At 40.6% G+C, this 23,816-nt stretch overlaps 1 pseudogene; it reads right to left on the bottom strand.

Moving 5' to 3' along the window:
* Window positions 1–5,659: 5,659 nt before the first annotated feature.
* On the bottom strand, window positions 5,660–23,816 carry LOC139464394 (prostatic acid phosphatase-like; annotated as a pseudogene).

Here is a 23,816-nt window from a genome sequence, read left to right as displayed (position 1 = left end):
GCGGCCAGCCGATACCTCTGCCACAGGCCAGCGACACGTGACGATTCGTGAAATCTTCACAGTCCATTCAAGATAGTGCTTATGTTTTTCATCTGTTTCAATTTTGACGAGTCTAAACATGTGGATAATATATGTCATAGAACATAACATGAGTTAACCGACGCTATTCAAATTTGCTAAAACTGCCAGTCGGACATCCCCGTGCCTTCCTTTTAATTCTAAATCGTTTAATTCTTTTAAGAGACAGTTTATACAAAGCCATGTTGGGCGAGGCTGCTATAATGCTAATAGTATTGATAGACCGAATATTTGATTTGATTTATTTCTGTATTTAAAATCGTCACGCCCATTTCTGGTGACCCCCGCCGTGATTGCTGGACTATGAGTCTGATTTAAAACAAGAGAGAGAGAGAGAGAGAGAGAGAGAGAGAGAGAGAGAGAGAGAGAGAGAGAGAGAGAGAGAGAGAAGAGATAGGTTAAATAAATACAAAGTGGAGAAACACTTCCTTTAACAATGTGAAGGTATGTAACTAGGATCGAACACGAACGCGCACACGCACGCGCAAGCACACGCACACACTAATTTATAGTGTGTTTTATGAGCTGATAATCAAAGTTAAATAAACATGTATTTCCATGCTTATTAAGATAAATATACACACGCATGTGGTGGTGATGTCATTATAGCATGACGTTGTAAGGGTTTCAAGCACATAATCTGGTCTATCCTTGGCCATGGGTTTGTTCACGTGTGAACAAGCTCGACATTTCGCATAAAGCCTGCGATGTCCAGCTCTTGACCGATCGATGAGTGTCAAACAATATTCATATGGGGAAATGTTTTATATACACTAACAAAAATTCCCTATATTATTCAGGCGTGAATGGACAACCTTCAACTTCGAACGTCTACTTCGGAAACTGCATTTGTCACATACATTGTATAAATATATTTACCATATAATGGGTAGGTTTCTCGGCAGGATAAAGCCAACGGATAAAAACGATATCCGTTGGGGTCATATGCGGATAGAGATGCAAATATCAAAGGTCAAGTAGGGACTACTTTCACTGTTTATAAACAACCATGGCGTCGTCCTTGTCACACGGCGATCGAGTCAGAATTAACCATCGGGAATCTGGACAAACTATAGGGATATTTGCTATCATTATCAAAAGAACAGTCTAATATACTGAAAATCTGTGTCTAACTGTGACGTAGCTAAGGCATTTTATATGTTTTGGCAACTTTGGAGATATAAATTTCGAAACAATTTGGCGAGGGCACGAGGCCTAGCCAAGCGGGATCAGTAGCCATATAGATCTGTGCTTGTAGACCTCTGCGGCTTGAAACCTCCTCCACAAATTAAAATAGTTGGATTTGGCGGAAATATGTTTGAATTGTTACCTTGTTTCGTTTTGTCGCTGTGTGTACATCTGATTACACTTCTTATCGTTATGACAGGACAGACCGACTTTCAACGTCTGACCGTGTCCGTGACGTCTCATAAACTAGGGTTAGAGTAGCTTCCCTTTGACAAAGGGCAGTTACTCTAGCGGACAGACCGATGGATTGCCGCGAAAGGCAATTAAAAACAATTGTTGTTTTGCGTATATGTTGCTTCGCCACTGTATAAGAAACAGATTTCAGTTGGAACTATATTGGCTACTGTCACTGTCCGACTGACACATCACTTACCCTGTGACGTAATAAATATTAATGCGCGCATTCCAGGAAAACTCGCAATGTTTCGGTAATGTTTGTGAGTGAGGGAAAGCGATTTTGAAGCACAGAATTAAAGAATGACATTATATGATAAAGAGGTTATCACGCTTGTGTGTTTGGGGATGGTAAATATCCTGTATTAGGAATAAACACTATGTATTTAGCTCGCCAAGGCTCGCTAAATACAATGTTTATTCCTAATGCAGGATATTTACCATCCCCAAACACACTCGCGTGATAACCTCTATATACATGTAGTATTGTTTCCCAGTAAAAAGAAATAATTACTTTTCTTACTTTGCAGTTTGTTGCATTGTTAGCAGTATTTGGAATTATTCCCCTTGTAAATGAAATATGTTATATATCTTCATGTGTTAGCGTGTAGATGCCGCACTCAACTACCATACAGATGGGGTTGTGGTATTTTAGTTTGACATCCTTGTGTCGCTATTCAGATCACAACTACAGGGCTCTGTCAGAGGGTAAGCAAATATAGGGCCACAGCGATAATAATACAGTTTAACATTATTCGTATACTTTTCTATTGGTTTTGTGTTCCTTATGATAGTTATATAGGCGATTTCAAGCAACATGTCGTCTTAGTATACTTTCAATATTTTGGAGGGCTACTGTAGAAATATTTCAGTTAAAAAAACACAATACATTGCAGTGCGTTTATCCTCATATACATATGAGGATGCACCTTTCACTTATTGTTTTGCCCTACATATTATCCTGATTACTTAAGCACATACAGTGAGCGTCTTGATGTACCCACATTCGCCTTTAAATATTTAATATGTCACAGGTTGTCGATTTAGCCGTGCTAATTTACGTGCGCTTCAAACAATTAACTTCTAATGACGTAAAGATTTCTCCGGTTATAGCGCACGCTTAGACCGGCGGTGGAACAGACGAGATATTTTTCAAGACTTGTTTAGTAATTAGTTAAATAATTGGGGTGTTATTTTGTTTTTATTTTGTTTATCTAAGTACTTACTCTCGTAAGATAACGAAACTGGCCTGTACATAGCAAAGCTGCACAATTGAGAGTGGCTGTAGGTGCATCTCCACCAGCAAGAAAGCGTGTGTACAAGGAGATTGACAATCGACTTTCCAGACTGAAGGATCAGGTATCCCAGGGTGTCAAGACACCACTCCAGTTCTTGGATGCTGTTGGCAAACTTCTGAAGATGGATTAAGGTTGTGTCAGTGTGACAACCTCGATGTGAACGGTGATGTGAACTGTGGTATTAACTTTAACTGAACTCTAAGTGGCGAATATGTTAAAACATTGGATTTAAGGGATGGATGAATTAAAATGTTGAATGAAATAAAGTAAAAGAGGGTATCAAGCATCTTGAGTCATTTCTTTTGTCTATAATAAGACAAGTCCATTTTCATGATAGGGGTGATAGGGGTGATTAACATGTGCAACCAGGTATGACATTGTTGTTTTAAGGTGTCTCACAACTGGGCTGTCTTACTAATGAGAGGAGACCCTTTCAGTGGTCTCTCCGTCGGAGGTTTGCACGCTCGTAACAGCACAGTACGTCTATCTCGTGCGCCAACGTCTGGGTTGATGTTAAATATTATTACCATATTCAATCGGAAGTACGTATACGCCATCACTTCCTTCATGTGTCATTTGGTAGCGGAATCCCTACTTCTGGGCTTCTTCTGCTCTCTCGAAACTTCCCCCATCATCCGAGTTTGAAGCCAGGTTATCTCCCACCAACTCTGAGACGACTGCCCAGCCGACTGGAGATCTGTCCTTCAACAGAGCCCTGAGCTTTAATACGTTAATTAGGATTGTGGAGATCTTCAATGGAATCAAGATGTTCCTGCTGTGAAACTCCATAATGAAAAAGTGAGTGAGTATGGTTTTACGCCGCTTTTAGCAATATTCCAGCAATATCACGGCGGGGGACACCACAAATGGGCTTCACACATGTCACCCTTGTCGGAAATCGAACCCGGGTGTTCGGCGTGACGAGCGAACACTTTGACCACTAGGCTACCTGACCGCCTCCATAATGAAAAAGACAAAGGCTCCCCTGTGTGACGTGAAGGCTTCGAGTGGTGCCTCACACCCCTTTCCCTCTGCACTGCACCTTGATCACATGACATCACCACTTCCATGTGCACAATATTCGCGTTCAAATTACAGTCGCTACCGTATTTACCCCATAGTAAATACACTGGTGGTCAGACTCGGAGTCTGATTGTGAGTAATTGTGTCGCGATAGCGGGGAGCGTTGCATGGTCGTGCTTCTAATTTTTTTCTGGGGCAGACACGACAAACGAGATTCATCGATATTTTTTTCAAACATAGTATGTTTATATTTAATAAATAACATACCAATGCAACTTGATTATAAATTGTGGAAACACATCGACGCAGAAAACAAAGACAATGGCGTAAACAATGCACACAATATTATGCTGATCAAACGTAAGAATACAGGTCTTCAGCAACCCTTCTTGTCGAAAGAGGGGACTACATGGATTGGGTGGTCAGTTTCTTTGTTTGTTGTCAGTGAGTGAGTGAGTGAGTGAGTGAGTGAGAGTGAGTGAGTGAGTGAGTGAGTGAGTGATTTAAAATTTAACGTCACATCGGCAGTATTTCAGCCACATCGTGACAAGAAGTACATTAATAATACATAGATTTAGACTAAATAAAAAGCTGTCAACGAAGGACAGTACAATAACTAGAATATCACAGATTCGATTTAAAACTAGTTGAGAATATATAAAAGCCATAAGTATCAACAACACAACATAAAAATGGGCTAGAGATCGTCAGTAACTAAAGGGAGATCACCATACCAGGGACCAGGGGGACTTCGTTGCCATTGCTTCCTGCATGGACCCCGGCAGGATTTATATGATCCCTTCAGTCACTGGCGATAGTTTACCAGTTAAGCCTAAGATTAAAATGACAAAAATGCTACGTTTTAAAAGTCTGGTATGCATAAAAATACTTCTAATGATTTGGGACTTACATACCCTCTTAGGGGGACAACAATTTTACGCTACTTCAACCCCCCTCGAGGGTACAGCCACTTACAATCTAAGTTATTAATTTGCACTACCAATTTATAAAATAATACATTCAGTACATCAAAATTTATGGGCAAGTTCGATTTCTTTTAAAAAGCTTAATATTACTTCTTTCAGTGGTATTTAGACGTTGGTGTGATGAAGTAAGACGAGTACTATGGATGAACAACTTCTTTATTACAATTAGTGCACCTAACACCTTTATCAAGCAAGTGATGGATAGTGCTAAACAACATAGGTATATATACTTATTAACATAAACGTTTATACAGTAAATTGATTGATGGACACAGAGAGCTGATTAAGATAATTGGAAGCCAGTGGATGACTAATGAACACAGTTAATATTAAATGAGAATAGACATCATTAAAAAAGTCCTTAACTGTTTTGACACTGAAATATTTATCCCTTGTGATACAGCAATATTCCAGTTATAACGGCGGTCTGGACATTATCGAGTTTGTACCAGGTAATCCAGCAGTTGACAACATGAGAATTGACCAAGGCAACTGGAATACGATAACATGCATCAACCAAGTCATCGAGCCCGTTAGTCGCCTCTTATAACAAGCATAGCCCCAAGCATGGGTTGCTGAAGGCGAATTCCAATCTGGATCTTCACGGGGTGATTGACGCTTGCCTACAGCTCCTTCATCCTTTGCATACACAACATCATTATTGACAGCAACCCATCCTTGTCGAAAGAGGGGACTAAATGGATCGGTTGGTCAGACTTGGCTGAGTACATGTCATCGTATTGCAATTTTGGATCGATGCTTATGATGTCAATCACTGTCGGATCTAGACTCGATTATTGACATAGCGCTGCGGGCGGTAAACAACAAACACAGTTGCATGGAACCTTGATTTTATATCAGTTTGACGATAGTGATCACCAATGGGAGAAGTAGAACAGATTGTGTTATATCTGAAATAGAAAAATGAATACCAAATTAACAGCACGGAAATGATGTCATCGGATCTATATGAATATATCGTAGAAATCAACACTATCAAGTAACGATTCTAGAAAGTTGATATTCACATTAAAAACTCAGCATTCATGTAATATGTAGTTCATTGCACATAAGTTGATTTATCCCTAAAAAGATGTTTCACTCCAGTTAGTAATGCTTATTAAACTTGATATTCATGTAGTGACTCACATACAAAATATAAAATCGTCACATGCAGTTGATTTTAAACTAAACTGACGCCCCAAAGAAACTTTTCCACAGTTTTAAATAATTCTAGTTTAAAAGCCACAAAAGATATATGAAATAAAATATATTGAAAAAATCAAAACCTCAACGAAATCAACATATATATATATATATATATGTGTGTGTGTGTGTGTGTGTGTGTGTGTGTGTGTGTGTGTGTGTGTGTGCATTTATTATTACATTATGTAAATATTATTATCAAAATCAGTACATGAAATGATATGATTAGATGATGTGAAATGAAATGATATGATATGATGTGATGTATGAATTGTCAAACATGAGGGAAAATTTTTTTGTTATGAAAGCAAGATTTTTTGAAGAGCTGAAACTTGAAAATAGAGATTAAGCATTTCAAATGAAAAGAACAAGAGTCACTGAAAAAATGTCATTCAGAACAGTTTCAGCTATTACAGTTATGTCACGACAATCTTTATATAACCGCGTCCAGACCAGATCTACCAGATTTGTATAGCATGACCAACAGTCAATGACACACAGTGAGATCAACCACCATGGCCACTCAGTCACCAATGTAATTAGAAAAATAGGAAATATTTTGCTGTCGACTCTCGTTTATCTGAAATTGTTTATGGCCAAATGGTTTTATCTCGTTGTTTTCTCGAAACTTGCTATTGACCGTTTTCTCAGAAGTAAATTATAAGCCTCTGATCCAATTGATGTTAGTACTCGCATATAGTACAACTATATTGCAATGTAGTACAATCAATACAGTACAATATAATGCAGTACAATGACGTTCTCAAAGTTTTACAAAGACACCCCGGCCGTTGGTGTTCGTGTAAAGTGCCGTTTTCGCGACCTGTTCACAATATATACACGGACATGGATTTTGTCAGAGGAATGATGCGAGAACTATACGGCTTTGGTTTTGCTCGCTCTTTGTTCTCGCAACTGAATCTTTATATATATCCTGACAAAGTACTGTTATAGGTCCTCTATCAATACTCAGCTTCATTATCAAGGGGTAACTCAGATAATAGGAGTTAAACGTATGATTCAACTTCTAAGAGTGCAGTTCAGTTGCATCTGGAATGAACCTTGTTGTACCTACATTGACTGTTGCTTGTCATGTATTGCACGTGTATGGGACAAACCATTGGTTGCACTGCTGTTTTGGTAGCTTTTTCCATCGCCTCAATCTTGCACTTTTCATTGTTATTTTGTGCCAGATTCTAGCATCCAATCAGAGTAATATAGGCATAAACAACATAATCACATTGTCAACATACTATTGACGCTTGGTGGCATATGTCCACGTTTTACACCCTACATATCTAGGTGACCCATCAATTATGACGCTGAGTATATTAGATATTGAGCCGCTTTAAGATAGAGTTGATGCCACGTACAGGTATCCTTGACGACATATGAGCATCACAGAACATCGAGAGACACTTACATGTGCTGCTGGACCCTTGTGTCGAGCACGGGGGTGTGATGGGATGACCAAAGCACGAGGCCACGGGGTCATCTGGAATGTCGTCACGTGTCAACACCTTTAACCTTGACAGTGGACAAGACGGAACACATCCTGGAACGAATGAGTGAGTGGAAATAGTGAGTGAGTTTGCTTAACGTCTCTTTGAGCAGCGTGTCAATCATATCAGAGTGTATCAGCAAGTAATGCAAGTCCTAGTGATTTACCACTTTGGTGGACCCGTGAACATCTGGGTTAGAATAGGTCTTCAGCAACCCATGCTTGTCATAAGATGCGATTATGCTTGTCGTAAGACGCGACTAACGGGATCGGGTGGTCAGGTTCGCTGACTTGGTTGATAGATGTCACTGTATCCCAATTGCGTGGATCCAAGCTCATATCAATCATTGGATTTTCCTTCTAGACTCGATCACTTTAAAGGCCGCCGTCGTATAGGTGGAATATTGCTGAGTGCGGCATTAAACAACAAGCAAAAAAAAACAAAAACCCAAAACACTTTGGTGAAATCCACGAGCACGAGTGGTGCAGACGAACCTAGAAACATACACATGTATAACAAGCATGAAATACTCACATCCCCCGACAATATGACATGTCCGGTGGTGTGCAATGCATTAGCTCCCGTGAACTATGTTCACTGGACCTTTTTGTCCATGGCCTAAATGCAAGCAGTAAAAAGTATTTCCTGGTGTTGTTTTTTCTGCAGTTTATGATAGAATACAAATGTCACACTGTGTATATATTTGTACATACATGAAGCTCTTGCTTTTTTTAGTGTCATACAAGTCATTCATTTCTACATACTATATTTGTAATGATATAACTTAAACAATAATCAGAGAAGTCAGGGAGATCATTGAGAGCAGGGGTCTCCACGAGGCGTACTGAGAAGTACAGCACCAATCATCTGATGACCTGAGTAGTAGTCTGGAGTCTGGAATGGTTGGTTGGGTTGTTGTTTAACGCCGAACTCAGCAACATTCCAGTTATATGACGGCGGTTTGTAAATGATCAACTGGACCAGACAATCCAGTGATTAATAACATGAGCATCGATCCACGCAATTGGGATCGATGGCATGCATCAAAAACTACAGCACTGGTATGATCAGTAATCAACAAGTCCAGTGTAGCTCCAAGACAGTGAGTTAGAGAGTGAATGAGTTGAGTCATTTTCCGCACATTAAAGAAATCTTCAAGTTTCAGTTTTGTTTCATGTTACCACCATACACTGCGATGAAGTAGGCTGGTTCGGGTGCCACTTGTAAACTGTGTTTTCACAATTATTCACCATATACCTTATCCGAGTTCTTTTGTCATGTAGTATACATCTCAGTTAGGCATTTATGGTAACGGTTCTCGGACAATCCTGCTTAGATGGTTTTGTAGAATGTGTAAACGGTTTCCGAGTCATGCTCTTTCTAAGGAAACATTTGTAAAAACTCCCAAACTATCAAAAGGCACCAATTTACCACTAGACCTATTCAAGTGCCAAGTTTTGTGAAGAAATATTGTACTGATTTCAAGATCTGCTCCGGTAACGAGGACTACCACCATTTTCCGTCTAAGTCAAAGTCATTGCCAGAGAAACTCGAAAACTATTTTTCTTTAAAATCCCAAAGTATCAAAATGCACCAGATATTCACTGGAGCTATCTATGTGCCAAGTTTGGTTAAGATATCTCTCATGGTTTTTGAGTTCTGCTCCGGAAACGAAACGTGACGGACGGACGACGGACGGAAGGAAGGAAGGACGGACGGCACCCATTCCTATATCTCCCCTTCATGGCGGGGAATAATTAGTGAGTGAGTGAGTGAGTTGGGTTGAAAGGCCGCTTTAAACAGAAGTCGAGTAATATTCCGGCGTGTCAGCTTGATGTGGGAGGAAATCCCGAAGTGATGAAGGTCTCAGACATTTACCACTTTGGTGAAACCCACGAGCACTGGTAAACTGCTGACAAATATAGAAACAAAATCGGGGCGAACCGGGATTCGACGCCGCGATCAAACGTTCCTGGCGTGCGTAAGGGACGCAACTCTGCATTGTGAATTACGGCGCCTTTACCGACCCATCTATATAATGACGGTGTACATACCCGGCACTGTCAGTAAGTATGGCTCTACGTTGGTGTCATTTCTGAAGTAGAACTCGACAGTGTATCCCTCGGTCTCATTGTGGTGAAGCTCCATAAGCACTGCCCCAGCGTACGAGATGTAGAGTTGGTTGAACATTCCCATCACCGACAACAGAGCGTTGACGTTGGTTTGGTGCTGGCATAAAGAACGTGTTGCCATGGTGATAAGAAAATGTACGTAAGTATTAGCAGTTCTCAAAGGACGGGGTTTGATAGGGCCTGTATGGCACATATGATGTGCATAACTTTAGCAATACGGACATCATTTACAAAAACTCATTAAACTTATCAGATGTGTTCATTGTAATGAGACTTAGACATGTTCATTTCAGCTAGTGCCTGTTTGAGATTATTACTGCTGTGTGTTGTTTATTTGTTGTTTAACGCTGCGCTCAGCAATATTACAGCTATATGACGGCGGTCTGTAATTAATCGAGCCCTGACAAGACAATCCAGTGATTGACATCATGAGCATCGATCCACGCATTTGAGATACGATGACATGCATCAATCAAGTCAGGAGCCTGACCACTCGATCCCGTTAGTCGCCTCTTACGACAAGCATAGTCGCCTTTCACTGCAAGCATGGGTTGCCAAAGACCTATTCTACGCCGGATGTTTCAGGGGTCAAATAAGAGAAGAGGTTTGCCATTACATAGGCATCATCTTATATATACCAGTTGTATTACGGCGGTCTGTAAATATCTGGGGACAGGACAATCCAGTGACTGACATGAGCATCGTTGAACGCAATTGGGATACGATGACATGCATCAACCAAGGCAGCCACCTGATCCCATTCGTTGCCTCTTACGACAAGCATGGGTTACTGGGGACCTATAGTCTTACCCTGACTCGAGCAAACATGTTTTTATTTTCTTGATGTTTTTTCACCCAAATTTTCTCATGAAATACAGTGATTGTTTTTATGAAACTGGGAATTTGGTCAATTCGTTTCAAGTGGGATATACGAATGGATGGATATAAAACCAGAGAACATTGTTTACCGGGATGGACATTTAGGAATGGCTGGAGATAAATAAATTCTGCAAAGCGTTATTTATTAATTGTTGGACGGAGAAGCGCTAGTTACACCCGATATTTCGTCATATCAGACTTCATCATTCGCGAATTGAAGCACATGAATCCATGGTGTTGAAAGGTAGCATTGGGTCAGTCTTAACACTTTTTCAATAGCTTGCTAAAGTCTGTTTGTATTATTTGGTTTTGAGGATTTTATGAAACAAAAAATTATTCCAGAATTAAATCGAATATAATTTTCTCAGGTTTACGAAACAAATTAAACTCTTCGCTAGACATGTACATACTGGATGTCCTGAAAAAATATGTTAAAATCAAATTGAATTGTTCCCCCGTCTTTCACTGAAAGAAATTGTGTTTTGAATCAGTAACCGAAAACATATCCCACCTCTGACAAACATACCAGGACCCCTGGAATATTAAATGCCAGGCAAAAGAAAGTATACACCTATGTTTGATGGTGGATAAAAATAAAACAAATAGAAATGGTTACTAGTATTCGATGGTGATGTAGTTGATACGGGTATAATAGGCGATATTCCATGTATCATATCAATGCGTGTTTTACAACACAGCCTAGTAACGTTTTTTCATTTTTTGATCAATTCCCAAGAGGTTACTCTCTTTTGCCCGGCAGTGTATGCAATGGCTGGTCAACAGTTGAAGCTGGTGTTCAGGGACATCGTCCTGATTAACCCTTTCGCGGATCATCGAGTTATGAGTATAGGGAGATATTGCTTTTCCTTTTGGTGGTCCGGGTTTCCAGATTAACAGGATCTGCATTATTGAGGTTTAACTGTACATGGACATTCTCTTTCTGATGACATCGGAACATCGCTCAGATGTCAACATGAAATGAATGTTAATACTTTTGTTATTTGTTCCGATGGCTCTATACTATCTGCTCAAAGTAACACCTCATATCTGAGGGTCATATGACTCAATAGTCTACTTGGTATACTCACGCCTGAGAAGAAGTCAATCTTTCGTGTGATGTTGTTAAAGTTGACAAAGTCATCAAAGTTCTTAATGATCTTTCCCAGGAAGGGGCCTGGAAAGTGGAAACTCTAAAATGTTACAGATGTTAACGTCTTGAAACCCACGAGTCACATCATGGATCATAATCAGGTCAAATTCGTGATTCATACCCATTGTCAGCGGATCCGGACACAATTATAGGGAGTAACTCCGCACAGCGAATTGCGCATTAGATCTGTTGGTCATTAAGTTTGCAGTACATCTTTGCTTTAGTCAACCTACCCCCTATTATCCTGGCCATGGGTCTCGTAGCAAACTTGGCTTCCGCCTTCAAGTCTTTGAGTGCCACGAACCTCTTGTACAAGTCATTCTGTCGGAGCCACGGAGGAAACGTCAAGTTGTGGTAGTTCTGAAACAGTACCGTTTAGTTGTACCTTAGTAATATTACATGTCGGCTTGATGTGGGAGGAACATCCCAAGCTATGCAGGTCTTGGATGTTCACAAGTATAGCGCAACCCATCCGCAGACAAACTGACAAACAGACAAACTGACAAACAGACAAACTGACAAACCAACATGTAGAAACGTTATCAGGGCTATCACAAGCTCCTGAAACGGCATATGGCCGCAACAAGTCCGCCTTTGGCGAGAGCACCCCATTTAAGAAAACTTTATGGATAACAACTTCTGGTTTATTGCATATAAAGACGTTTCGGTGGAGAGTCTTACACTGTTATTAAGCCAACCAACAACCAAGATATAAAGGTAAATACCCACATCAAAGAACATGGGACTTCAACAGCCCAAACACACAGGAAATCAGCCCTCTCAGACCAGCAGCAAAAATTCTAAAGGGACATGTATTTTTGTACAGCCTAATATATTTTTGTCATATTATAATATGATAGCATGGTTTCTATGGCAGCTTGTTTATGGAAATGACTTGTGACATTTGAGGGTGTCTAAAATGAGTAAATTAATATTAAACATTAGAAATGAAATATTTTCCGTCCCTCTTACCAATTTAAAGCATAAATATGTATGTCTTATAGATACTTAAATATTATATAGCCATATGTATGCTCATTTAGGTTGTGGAATGATAACATGTAATTATTTTACACCTTGTTTTTAAATTGGACATGATTTTGTCCACCACAAGGCATCAAAATCCCAATAAACGAAACTGGAATTTGCTTGCAATCTTGATTGTCATTAAGGTTTTGTCTACTGATTCTCCATCCACAATTTGATTGAAACACTACTAAGTCACACTTGAATTCATGGTACCTATTACACACATGCACTAGTGTGTCCAAGGTCAAGGTCACCATGAGAGAACATGTCAAAATAGTCAGAGATAACATGCAATCCTTCTTCATGCTGAGTGGTTGAGATCCGTGAAGACTCTATGTCCATCTTGTTAAAGAGTGAAGTGCTGTCCTGAGATCTGTCTTCAAAGGTAGGCTGTTCTTCAACAAATACAGGCTGGATCTCACATAGAAGAGCCTGGGGTTGAATGACTACTGTCCTCGTAGTAATGTTGAAAATATTGACATCCACAAATCCTTTCTCTTTGTAATTATCAAGCTTGGGGAGATGTCAAGTCTTCGGGGATAGCTGAACGGCCAGTACTTTGCAATATGGCACATGTATTCCGATTTGGAAGCGCCTTGTCAATATAGCCCGTGATAGGGACGTCTGAGTTGGCTGGAATGACAATTTTCTTAACTCCTGGGCACTGGACTTATCCAAGCTGAAATTTTCTTCTCACAATCCCGTTCCTGTAGCACGATACCTGTGCTTGAGGCTTTAACCAGCGTCTAAGACCTGCCTGACTTCGGGCTTTTCTCCCAAATAATAGCTGACATTAAAATACACTTGATGATATATATACATAATTACATACTACTACAAACACATTATCAGTTCAAGTCAATCTTCATCTTCTTCGTCTTATTTTTCCCAACTATTTTTGAAAGGAAAAGGTTGTGCCACAAAATATTCACATGCGTGGGGGAGGAACCATACAAACAGCAACTCCTGAAGTATGGAAAAAAGTTCTTCTGACAACTTATAATGGAGCCCCAGTTCTTTGAAGCAGGCTTGGTACTTCTTGTTACCTTTAAGTAATCTCGAGGCAGACAGTTTTCCTTCCCCAGCAAAGGAGCTGATGGTGTCGCATCCTGTGAAGGCATGGCATCCAAGAATGGCTTTAGATACGTTTTGAACCAGTGCCTTCTTAACATTAATTTTGATATACTGCCAATTCTTTTCTGTTTCTTGTTCCAACCGTCATGTAGACATCTGACTGCAGGGGGAAAGCAAAGACAGGCATATGATAAATACATCTGTATCCTCAGAACATTCAATAATGGTTCTGTAACCTTGAGTTGACGCATGGCTGGCATGAAGAAGAAGTCGAGTATCTGCTTCTTCTTGTGTTGAGTTTAATTTCTCTATTTGGTCACAGCTTTCTGGAATAGGCCGAATGCAACCCTCTCCACAAGTGATGACCAAGTTCTTGCTGCCAATCTTATAAGTATATTTCGCCTCCTTCCAGCTAAATTTGTTTAGGGGTAATTGTTTTACCACCTGTCAGTGCATAAACAAGGTCTTTACCAAAGGAGTCGGAAAGCATTTATGTTTCCGCCGACATGAATTCTGGTTTCACATCTCCAGTGAGAAGAATTTCCAAAAACTCATTCACAAGAAGAGGAACAAACTTGGCTCAATGTTTTAAATCTGATGGTTGAGGTGGAATTCGTCTTTCCCATTCTTTATACACTTGCGCAGTAGAATTGCAGCAATTGTGTCTGTGTCACTCTTTGTCTTCCTAACCTTCAACTCTTCTTACATCTTTTGATTTTCTCTGGCAATGGTTTCAATAGATAGGGTGTTTGGAAAAAGAAGAAGCTTGCCATTGTTGTCAGTAAATATGTGAAGGCTGTCACCAAATTCAGAACAAAGTTTACGATGCAGGTGCTTCATTTTGGATGTCTAGATTTCCTTGCATCCAGCATTTTCAATCAGACTTCTCAACATACTAGCAAGTTCTGTCATGGGTTTGAAAATACTGTGGTTCTTATGTTCTCACAAACTTCTTCATACTCGTGAGCCAGTGATACAGCATTTTCATAAAGTTGATCTTCTTCAGTTTCCTTTACAGGAGTTGAATGGTGATTCCTCTCTTCATCACTCTATAGCAACTTCTGTGGTAGTGTACCTCAGCTGCAACAATATCTCTGCTAGTAACTGCAAGGATTTTAGAATTTAACTTCAGTGTTGCTATTCTCCTTAGAGTTTCATCAGTTCTAAGTTGTGTTGATATTACTAACTGCTCCCTAGAGATGGTACCTTTTTTATACTTGGTCTTGCTGCAAAATACACATTTTGCCTCATAAACAGTTGTTAAGATTGACCTGACCTCTTCAGTTTCTCTTTTATGAGAATCGACTCTGTTGTTGTTTCAGGTGACAGGAACTGTTTCAGATCTCTTTCATTTGTAAACCTGCTCCGACAATTTCGTTGGTACAGCAGTCATGGAAATTTAACTTCTTCTGTTATTTCCGCTTTTCTTAAAATATCGAAGTTTTGCTGCCCTGAATAGTGTTTTCCATAAAGAAACAGAAAACAATGTGGTTTAATTTGAAGAAGACTGTTCACAAATGATGCAAGTTTCCTTGTAGGTCTTCTTTTTTTGACAAGATGGAAACATCTTCATTAGAACTATATGCCATGGTCCACTGCCTTCACATATAGGTGCTGCAACCAAAAGATATTTTTTAGTCCAGTGCAAACCTGTTAACATAGAAGTAAATCTATTTGAAAGATATAACTTTATGCTGACCCATCCATACATATATCGTAATAATTAATCATCCATTATATATTATATTATCTGACCAGCAAATCTATGAGTCACAAGGACTACTGTCACATTTTCACTTCAAAGATTCCTTAGAGATTTTGTACATAATAAACCCAACAGTCATAAAGCAAATTAAATAATTGGGCACAGCTTCTGCATGCCGGGCTACCTCCCTGGTCGAGGGAGCATAACCGCTCAACTTTTACAACCCCCAAACCCATGAGTCACAAGGGCAACTGCCTCATGTATGCAATGACCCCCCCCATTCACCAAACCATATGATCACAAATATCAACTTACTTGCAATAAATATTTCTCAACTTACTTGCAATAAATGTTTCTCAACTTACTTGCAATAAATGTTTCTTAACTTACTTGCAATATGTTTCTCATCTTACTTGCAATAAATGTTTCTCATCTTACTTGCAATAAATGTTTCTCAACTTACTTGCAATAAATGTTTCTTAACTTACTTGCAATATGTTTCTCATCTTACTTGCAATAAATGTTTCTCATCTTACTTGCAATAAATGTTTCTCATCTTACTTGCAATAAATGATTCTCATCTTACTTGCAATAAATGTTTCTCAACATACTTGCATTACACTAATATTTAGACATGACTAACTTCCAAGCAAAATTTGACCTTCTCTTAAAGTGTAAGAATATTCATATAAAAAATAACGAATGATAATTGGACAGCAGTAGTAACTTACCTTATATAGACCTTGGTTCATTGATGACATTTCATATGTAGCTGTGCATGACAAGAAATAAGAGACCTCTGTCAACCAGTGCTGAGACCTGGTCCCATGCTGCTGCCACCTTGATAGCATGTGGCTACTACTAGCCTGCAACTGGCTCCACAATATTATCATTAGCTGGCAGCTCCTCTGTCTCTCCCTCTGTCTCTCCCTCTGTCTCTGTCTCTCTCTCTCTCTCTCTCTCTCTCTCTCTCTCTCTTCCTCTCTCTCTCTCGTCCTCCCTTGCCCTCTTTTTCCACTCACCTCTATATATATGGTGTCAAAGAAGTCCATCAAACTTTTTAAGGTTGGCGGATACCCCGCGTGTTTTGCGATTAGATCCAACAGATCCTGGTAGAACAACGAAGTCAAGAACTCGGTAAGGTAAAGTTATATGGGTGAAAATGAGTGAGTGAGTAAGACTGAGTGAGTGAGTGAGTTGGGTTTAACCCCGCTTTTAACAGTATTCCAGTTATATCACGGCGTGTCAGCTTAATGTGGGAGGAAAGCCCGAAGTGATGCAGGTTTCAGACGTTTACCACTTCGGTGAAACACACGGGCACGGGTATGGTGCTGACAAACCTAGAAACATAATCGGGGCGAACCGGGATTCGAACCCACAATCATAGGTTTCTGGCGTGCCCCAGGGACGCAACTCTGCAACTCTACTACTACTACTTCTACTACTACTAGTGCCGTTACTAGTATACTACCGCGACTACAATTCTTACTGTTACTACTATTACGAACACTACCACTACTACTACTATTCCTCCTCCTCCTCCTACTACTACTACTACTGGTGTTGTTACTAGTACTATTACTACTACTACCGCTACTATAATTCTTACTGTTACTACGACGACTACTACTACTATTCCTCCTCCCACTCATGGGGGGACAAGTATGGGAAGCGTGCAGGTCACGGCAACACGTTGACGTTTTTGGCTACAAGGATGTTTCGGGTTTGTATCGCCTCTTTCGGTGCCATGCTGATACAGGACACAACGTGGCAGCTGTGTAGAAATGGTAGGACAATCGGACGATGAAAAAGACATCGAATTTCCGTTCAGATGACCATTGTTGTTCTCCCCGGACCACAAATAGCTCACAAAACATAACAACCCTTCCGCCATATGGCACGACTCCCTGAAAGCAACATGCCGCCGTTCGTTTTCCCCTTCGGCTGTCTTCCATCAGCTCACGTCGCTGCCAAGGACGCACAGTCCGGGCCCATCTTAATCTCTGACGACGATCATTCGCTGTTAATAATCGTCCTCTGTAAGGTCTGTAAATCTTATAAATTCCTTGAGCTCTGAGTCACCTGGCGACTGTCTGTCGACTGACCATCTACCCATAGGCATTCGTCGCTGATGACATCACTGTCAAGAATGGCAGCAAAGTACGCAAGTACAGGTCTGCATTTGGCGTAGTTACTCTGGGTCTGCCTGTTCGTGGCCTGTCTGATGTTTCAGGTCAGTTACAGAAACACGGGAACAGTCAAAAGTTCTAGCAATGCGGGCATGGGTGTCTCCCATCTGCATCGTACCAGGGCTCGATCGCGTTGTTCGATTGTCAGGCGTCCTTATCATATTTATATCCCCTTATTGCACGTGTAGTTTCGGCTGTCTAAGCTGCACATTTTCTTAAACAAAATACAAAACAAAAACAAACAAAAACAAAAAAACGTGCCGTGGATGTGTATCCCTTTCTGCATTGAGTTTGGACGATGCGTTTGGCATTGACTTAATTTGAACATGTGTTTTGAATGTTTTGCCATTTCAATTTTTAAGTGGCAAAGTTTCTTTTGGTCGTCAGTTTACTACTACTTCTACTACTACTACTACTACTACTTCTACTACTACTACTACTACTACTACTACTACTTTTATTATTATTTCATTACTACTGCTACTCCTACCACTACTACTACTCCTACTCATACTACTAATAATATTACTAATTTAATGCACAATTGTAATGCACCGAATCCGACCACTGATGCATGCTCTCAGAGCTACTGTATTATGTTCCAGTGAGCACTCGAATTTCATTATCAGCTCCCTCGGGAGTATACAACAGTGGTGATGGAACGCTGGGCTCAGTACTCATGCCACATTCACATATGCGTGAGCTCGAGTGAGTGGGGTGAAACGGCGTTTTGAACAGTATTACAGTTATATCACGGCGCGTCAGCTTAATGTGGGAGGAAAGCCCGAAGTGATGCAGGTCTAAGCACGGGTATGGTGCTGACAAACCTAGAAACATAATCGGGGCGAACCGGGATTCGAACCAACAATCATAGGTTTCTGGCGTGCCGAAGGGACGCAACTCTGCACAGCGAATCGCGGCGCCTTAGACGACTGGGCCACCCGTGCCCCCTCACATTTGCAATATCGTCACTGGAAGGAGAGAAAAACATACCTGGTTTTCTTTCACCAATTTCTTTCCGTAATCCGTTTTCGGCAGTTCATAGACCAAGGCATCGTATGTTGGACATTCCATTTCAAATAACTGAAGGTAGAATACTTATGTTTAAAAACTGATAGTAAAAATGTCGTTATATCTAGCTATAGGGAATCGAACAGAAGACAACATGTAAACCACAAGGCTACCCCTAAGATGTGTATTAGAACTGTACCACAGCACTGATAGTAAATGTAATTATATTACACTGTGGTATTGTTCACAGCGACCGTCAGATGATTGAGTCACAGCAACATCAGAACGGGGGACTATGAGATACTGCAAGCTGGCATTTTCTCGTTGACATGTTTTTTTGTAATCACGACACAAATGACACAATCCTCCATGTAACACAACATGTTTGTGTGTCGTTTTTTCGCCACAGTCGGAACTATTCCAGCCACATATAAAAAATCTTCTTAGAATCCACAACTTAATACGTCAAATTGTGTGCATCTGTTGTAGAAGCCAAATACAAAATTGCAATACAGTAAACTACGGTTATAACGAACTCAAAGGGACTACTAATTTATAGTTCGTTATAACCGTAATTCGTTATAAGCATATATACAACATACAGTCGGGACTAAAAAGTGAGTTCGTTATATCCGTTAGTTCGTTATAAGCGTGTTCGTTATAACCGTAGTTTACTGTACTTGTTCAATGAACATAAGTCTGTTTTGATGAACCGCACAATGCCACCAAACAACATGTGACCAGTAATCAGTCAGGTCGCCCTCAAAAGCAGTGTATCTGACCAAAACCGAAACTCTCAGCTGCATGAATTTGATCCACGGAATGCGATCACAGCTGAGCATCGTGGTCTCATGCTCCCGATAAGTATCTGGATGGTTGCCGAGGGAGGATTGCCCCGCGCTTCAGTTAGAGTGAGTGAGTGAGTTGGGTTTAACGCCGCTTTTAACAGTATTCCAGTTATCACGCGTGTCAGCTTAATGTGGGAGGAAAGCCGGAAATGACGCAGGTCTTAGACGTTTACCACTTCCGTGAAACCCACGAGCACGGGTATGGTGCTGACAAACCTAGAAACAGAATCGGGGCGAACCGGGATTCGAACCCACAATCAGAGGTTTCTGGCGTGCCGAAGGGACGCAACTCTGCACAGCGAATCGCGGCGCCTTACACGACTGGGCCATCCGTGCCCCCTGCTTCAGTTAGAGCATTGCGGAGTTCCCGTAGAGTGCCGGACGTACAGGGCGTCATGAGAGGGCGATCTACAGCTCGTTTCACATGTGTTCGACAGAGTGGAGGTCTGGTAACCTGTCTGGCGACTCCATGCGGACAGTGGTCTGCTGTATTTAGGAGTGACAAACGACCCTGGCAAGATGATGACGTGCGTTATCGTCCATGAGGATGGAGTTCAGTCTGATCGCACCAGCATATAGTCTCACGTGTGCACCAAGGTTGCCGCATCTATCGCTTACAACTGTCATTGTGTCCAACTGAAGGACATGGAGGAGGTAGTTCTTCCAGCTCTTCTGATCTCACTCAAAATCATGATTGAGCTCACTGAGGTTGGCATCCTCAAATCTCATTAAAATCAAATCTTTTACTCAGTGACGATACCTCTGTGCCCAAACATCTGGCGACCCTTCCATAGGAGATCGTGTCAGATGACTTTCTAATCAGCCAATCAGCGTCGACATCGCACACCGAGGCATTTTGACCAGCTTTTCTGATTTCTGTCTCTCGAAAGCGAACTAAAATGACCAGTTCCGAATGTAAATAATATGGACCGAAAATATTATATTGTTATTTAATACACTCTTTCGTTTCTGAGTGCCATGGCTTCTACGTCCAAAAGGCAGTGCAAACCCGTGTTTGAGCAGCGGTCAACGATCAATACCGTTACAAGTGATGGATAGAAGAGAGAGTGTGTTTTTTAGCAATATTACAGCAATATCACGGTAGGGAACACCAGAAATGGGCTTCACACATTGTACTGCATGTAGGGACTCGATCTTAAGCCTTCTGCTGGACGAGCGAACACTTTAACCACTAGGCTAAAAGAAAATGAACATAACAAAAAATATACAAACAATCTTACAAAATCATCTTCTTTGGGCAGTGTGTGAATAGGAATGGGTTGCCACGGTATAGCGGGGTTCCAAATCTGATAACCTGTCGGAGGAAACAGGCCAGCCAGCATGCAGCTGGCGCTCATTATAGCGCGGTCTTGATAAGTGGACAGAACGTGAATCTATCATAAAAACAAAGAGAAAAAAAGCTAATTATTAAAAAATGAAGAACGGATTAGTCAAATGAAGCGTGTGAGTGAATGCAGTTTTACGCCGCTTTTAACATTATGTCAGCAATATCGTGACAGGGGAGAGAAATAGACATCACACCTGTACCCATGTGGGGAATCGAACCCACTCCTTAGGCGTGACGAGCAAACACATTAACCGTTAGGCAACACCAATTAAATAAATCAAAACCGATAACAGCTATGAAACATTATGGACTAAAATAAATACGAATGACTAACAAATGAAACATTGAAACACCTCACAAAAGCGTTTATAACAAGGATTGTTTTTATGGTGCTTTAAGTTAATATAACAAATGATGTCATTAAAACTCATTTGATTTGTCTTGCTCGAACCTCACCTCATCTGCTGTGTAGTTCCCGTGTATATATCCGCTGCCGACGTAGCGTTTTCGTAAGTACTGGCCGAGTTCATACTCCTGTCTCATGCCTTCCTGTGATAATCAGGGCGTTTGAATTAATTACTTAAAGGAAGCAATCGAACGATAAAAAAGGCTGGCAGCCTTAATGTAACACGTGACATAATACGTCACATTTAGAATTCCTTTTTGCATAAGCCACCAGTGTTCTAATTAGCTGTTAGAAGTTATTTTCAGAAAGAAATACGTGATGCCAATAAATATAACGATAAATCCCATTGTGGGATAAGCAGAGTTTGGAATAGGCGGTCGACGGTAATCATTGATTAAAGTATCAAATAATAAGAAAATAGTATCAAGTGTAAGTGCGGATGGAAGGTTCTGATGTTCTTCTTAACTGCCGAGCAAAAGAAAGTATACACTTGAAAACTGGATTTAACCAAACAAACAAGAAAAGTTATCGGAACATTACTAAAAAAACACCAAAACACTGCAATCTTCAGGCCAAAAACACAACTTCAATAGTCGTATAAAATAAGTCGCCATCTAATTACCATTTTTTGGTTGTTTCATTTTTAACCACCATCAAATATGGATGTATAGCTTCCTTGCTCGGCAACTTTTTCGTGCATCATGGTTTTTTTTCCTATTATTTACCATGTACCTATACTGGCCAGATATGAATCCCTTTGGTTGAAGTACATGCTCTATCCCCTCCCCCTCCCCCTCTCCCTCCCCCTCTCCCTCCCCTACCTGTGTGAGTTGTCCCCAGCCCTGGGGCCACGCGTCTTCTTGATGGGGGTCAGAAGCATAGGTGTGTTTAGGTGCCCGATCACCATGACGGAACAGCTGCAACATAAAGTGATAGGGCATAGTAAAATCAAAATCGTGAATGGTGAAAGGGAAGGAGCCTTTTTCTAAGGATAAGTATTTTAAAGTGGCTCCGTTAAAGTAAAACAAAATGCAATTTCTACGATTTTCTAAAGACAACTTGTTTGTGCACAGCATTAAACAAACAAACAAACTTTATTGAGACTCGTGAAGATCCGGGGTAGAGTAGCTCTTACAGCAACCTATGTTTGCCGTAAAAGGCAACTATGCTTGTCGTAGAAGGCGACTAACGGGATCGGTTGGTTAGGCTCGCTGATGCATGTCATCGTATCCCATCTTAGACTGATGCTCATGATGTCAATCACTGGACTGCCTGGTCCGGATAACTGTCATAATTAAATGTTTTGGGGTATTTTGATCTTTTCAAAACGTTAAACCCAATTTCACCTCACCTTGCAATAATTTTACTTCATGCATGATCTATCGTTTGTGGTTTTAAAACCAGGGTGATTTAAAATCAGGGTAAAGTTTTTTGGCCGCACTTTACGTTGTGATAAGCAGCCGATTAACATTAATTTATGTGGTGTGCTTTGGGCAGAACTGGCTTCATCTAATTATCTGTGTGCCAGTTGTCATCCAGTACATGTTATTGTCGTTACTGCATATATATACCTTTCATTACTTAGCTGTAGTCACTCCAGCTTGATAATGGAATAAGAATCTACATCGAAACGTCGCTAAATGCAACGGATGTTGTTATCCACAAAGTTGTATGACATTGCGTTCGTATTGACACACCAACTTCTAGAATGCCAATCAAACAGTTGAAGTAGCTTTGGTTTGAATTCTTACTCGTTGGAAGACGATGCATGTTTCCTTAAAGACATCGGGCAAATTCAGTAATTTAGAAGCAATTATCTGAGATGTTTGTGAATATCGGCCGAGAACGCCTAACAAGTGTTCTAAAAGTGTTATATTGTCAGAACACGTGGAAACGTTCTTGAAGCGTTACATCCATGTGTTCTTTCCAGTGTAAAGAGGTAGAACACATGGTTTCAGAGCGTGTCACCTGATATAGGGCCCTATAGATAAAATTCAAAGGTATGATCACGCTGGATGTGAACGACCTGGCAAATGTGCACAGTGACCGCTTATCTGTTTAAGGACTTAACCACAAGTGAACGCAGAGCCATACCAGACTTACAGGGATACCAAATCATCCTTAAACCGCCCATCGCGACCCCGTCCCTGTTAGGATAGACAGATTATTTAGAACTTAAATTGGAATTTAAGAACTTTGACATCCAGTGTCTCAACTAAAACTCATATTGAAAAGGAATGTAAAGATGAAAAAAAGTAAATTACAAATGCATTTATTTTTGTAATTTAATTCAAGATGGAGATTAATATATACTTTGCATTTGGCTAAATGGCATTCTTGTAATGTTAAATTGTCACTCACCACCTGTACGTATCTTAAGGTTCCGTCAGAGGCTGAGATAGCGTTGAGGAGAATGCACAGAAGTAAGCAGCGTTGCGCCATGATGACACGATGTGTAGCTCGCGCAGTCCTCGGTTATTTCCGTGACGGAAAGGAGACACACGCGACACACTCCTACCCAGAGTTCCAT

Source organism: Haliotis cracherodii, unplaced genomic scaffold (assembly GCF_022045235.1).
Source record: "Haliotis cracherodii isolate W230 unplaced genomic scaffold, xgHalCrac1.p SCAF_17, whole genome shotgun sequence".
Taxonomy (NCBI): Eukaryota; Metazoa; Mollusca; class Gastropoda; order Lepetellida; family Haliotidae; genus Haliotis; species Haliotis cracherodii.
The sequence above is the reverse complement of the archived record's forward strand: the minus strand, read 5'-3'. Positions and strand labels throughout refer to the sequence as shown.